We start from the raw sequence: 3,665 nt of genomic DNA, 5'->3' as shown, positions 1-3,665 counted from the left end.
CCATATCTGGTCCTTCTGCTTCCCTGAGGTGGCCTCAGTGAGGTTCTCTTTTTACTTATGGTAAGATGCATGTTAAGTTTTTATAGTTCTTTTGTTTGGAAGTTATAGATTATTTCTCCTTGACATTACAAGTACATCAAAATATGCTTCTTTTCATACTGCAAAAGTACACCTACACAAATAAATTCCTGGAATGGCATAAGACCCTGAAGCAAACTAAACTTCAGTAGCAGACTTAGGTTATGTATTTGTTACAGAAGATTGTTTTATATCTTTGGGTTAACTATCGGCTTTCTGAAAATTTTCATAAGGCAGCAGAACGTACATGTTTGTTCCAAGACTTAGCCAACACCCAAAGAACTCAGGTTAACAGGTATACTCTGCAATAAAGTTAATACATACACATCAGCTTTTCCTATGTTTTGGTATCAGTTCAATGAATTTGAGTCTTTAATTAAATCAGTCTTAAGACCCTTTTCAATGATAGATCTTTATTACAATTTACTCATTTTTTTCATAGGAAGGAACATTCATGGAGAGGGGGTATTTGAAGAAACACTAGTTCTGCTCTTCTCCAGCATTCCCCCACCAGGCACACATTCAAAAAAAAAAGCTGAAGCTAATTTAATTGGGTACATCCTTATGTACTTTGGAGAGCATTTTTTTAGCCACCACAGTGATTTCACTGTAAAGGCAATGTGGGTGTTGAATTTCCTATTATTTCTTGTCCCCTTTGAACTCAGTATGCCCAGGTACATTGAACAGATGGTTCTAGTTTCTATGAAATGAACCCATGGAACAGGCTTTCCAATTTGAGGAAGACATAAAATATTTTCCACCTACTCTGTGACTGGTGGATGCGTCATATCTCATTGCCTCCCATGTGGGACAAAATAGTCCACCCAGATTGGCCTTAGGTCTCCGTTGCAGGCTTTGGAGCCCAAGATAGTCATTAGGTATCCATTAATTAAAGTGATATTTGATCTCCATTTTGTTCCTAGTGCCTTTTATCTACTGATTAAATGCTGGAGGTCAAGAGGATGATTCATTGCTAATTGGAACACCAGAAGTACTGTATATAGACAGTTCAGGATCTGGGTGAATGTCAAGGGGGGATTGATGCAGATTTTATGGGACTTCAAACATCTATTTGGGGGGATTTTCATTTTAGAAAAAAAAGACAAAATGAGATATAAAAGTAAATATTAATTTAGATTGAAAAATATACAAATGAAAATTTTCAGCACACGAAAACTTTATTTTTTTANCTCATTGCCATGTAGTATTCCATGGTATAGATAAACCACATCTTCTTGATCCATTCATCTGTTGATGGACACTTAGGCTCTTTCCATGTTTTAGCTATTGTGGAGAGTCAGCACACGAAAACTTTTTAAAGTTGAGAACTATCATATTTTTATTAACTACTTTTCTTACCCCTATAATATTTTTTTCTGTGTTTATTAAGTTAAGCTGTATTTGATTATATTTTTCTATGATGATACTTTACACTATTATCTATAGAGAGAATAAAAAGGTTATTCAGCTTTTTGTCTATCCTGGTTAATTGAATTAAAAAATATTGATCAATAATAATTTTGGTAATGGTATTTACATTTTGGGGGTCATCGTTAAATTTAGGAAAATTTCTATCATCTTTCATATTAACTTATAGGATTTGGAAGAATTTTCAGCTCTGTTCCTTTCAAACTTTGTCTCTTTTCTATTACTCATTAACGCTAGCACCAAATACTATAGGACCTATTCCTATCAGCCTTCAACCTCTGCCCTTTACCTTCATGTCAAGATGTGAGGTCATTTGCCACAATTGGTGGCAGTAGCATACCTGGAAGACATCCCTATACAAAATGACTATCAAAGACTTAACTATGCATGGAAGTAGTTGTGAGCTACGTCAGTATATTTCTTTAAAACCAAACAATATATTTCAAGTTCAGTTTTCCTTTCAGCTAGGTACTCCATACCTTTTGGTTAGGTACTCTGTGCCTGACAGGAGGGGGAGTGTGTCAGATTAAATATATTGGAAAGCCAATGGTCTTAACTGTCTGCTGCTAAAGCACATTTATTCCACACATTTCATAAAATCACATAACTGATTGAAATACACTATTTGCCTCTTCCAGAACCTTAAGGGGACATTATAAGTGAGAGCACTGGAAGATAAAACTTCATACTAAGTCTGCTTCTGAGCAGAAGGTCTTGTCATTGCAGAAATCGAAAAACCTATGAGGGCATTATATTGGTAACTCGAGAAATGAGTCAGGTTTTTAACTGAAGAAGAGCTTTGGTACCTATTTTTAAAGCAGAAATGCTCTCTAATGATCTCCTCTAGAAAGACAATTTAAGATGGGAATTGCTTCCTGGAGCTTTAAATGCATAGAATAACAACAATGACTTTGACCGACCATTTACGTATGTGCCAGCACTTACCGTATATGACCGCTAATCCCACAAGAGCCCTCTAAAACTGGGAGAGCAAAGACTCATGGCAGTAGTTTTCCCAGGTGTCATCTTTGGTCTTTAAAGACTCCTATTGGAAAGAAAAATTCATGGAATGAGGCTCATGCTTTTACACAGACTTACCTCATTTGAATTTCAAAGGTATCCAAAAGCTAGATAGATAAATCCATTTCTAGAGATTAAGCCCTGATTCAATAAGGCAAACTCTCAGATGTGTTAAAATTTTAACAGGTAGTGGAGTTGAGATACAGTTGTTTTTCTTTGGATGTAAGCCAGATACTAGATGTCATGGATTTGTTATATGTGATTAATATTGCGTATGTTTGTGCTTTTCTGCATCTTTGCAGAAACTTGTAAGGAGAGCCAAAACCTTCCATTAGCCTAACTCCCAGCCTCTGTCCTTAGAAGAGCAGGCTTTTCAAGTATTTCAGAGTGTAGTTTCATCTCTTTAAAATCCTGCTTAATGCCTTCACTTGATTTTCAATTTAAAGCTTGGTGTAATAATATTTCTGCCTCAGTATGTCTAAATAAAATATGTATTTCAACTATATGAACTGTCTTCTGAGCAATGTAGTGACTTTGTTCATCACACAAAAGAATCAAAGGATAAGGAAGCCAATGTCTGCTTCACTAATCATGAGGAAAGTGAAAATATACTAATCTCTCGGCTTTCCAGTGGGCCTTTCAGCACATTTAAAAAGGAGTAAAAACTACACCCTGAAGAAGCCAGACTTTTTAATGGTTAGGTGGTTTTGATGAAAAACTATGGAGTCATTGCCTGTTACCTTACTTTAACAAACTACAGACTTGGAATCTTAACCAGTCTCCTAGTCAGGAGGATCATTAGAAAATCAGGTGTTATACCTTCCTGTAATATGCTCTGGGAGCTGGGTATGTTCTCATTGGAGGAAGAGAAAGGCTAGTAAGATGATTACTAGGTTTCTGCATTTTTCTGGTTACTTTTCTTATTCTCAGCTTATGTTTTTCCTCATGTATGTCCCCAAAAGACTGCTGAAAACTGTGTTTGTCAAATGAGTAAACTTGATGTCACAGGAAGCATTTACCTAACTAACTAGGATTTTGCTCTGAAGATGGTGTCACCATTTCACAAAGAAATCAAGTGCATGGACTTTGTCATAGTTTGTGCCCATGTTGAGGAGCCCTTTACAGATCTATGGCCATGT

The sequence above is a fragment of the Crocuta crocuta genome, unplaced genomic scaffold (genome assembly GCF_008692635.1).
Source record: "Crocuta crocuta isolate KB4526 unplaced genomic scaffold, BGI_CrCroc_1.0 scaffold129, whole genome shotgun sequence".
NCBI classification, from domain to species: domain Eukaryota; kingdom Metazoa; phylum Chordata; class Mammalia; order Carnivora; family Hyaenidae; genus Crocuta; species Crocuta crocuta.
This window is presented reverse-complemented; position numbering follows the sequence as displayed.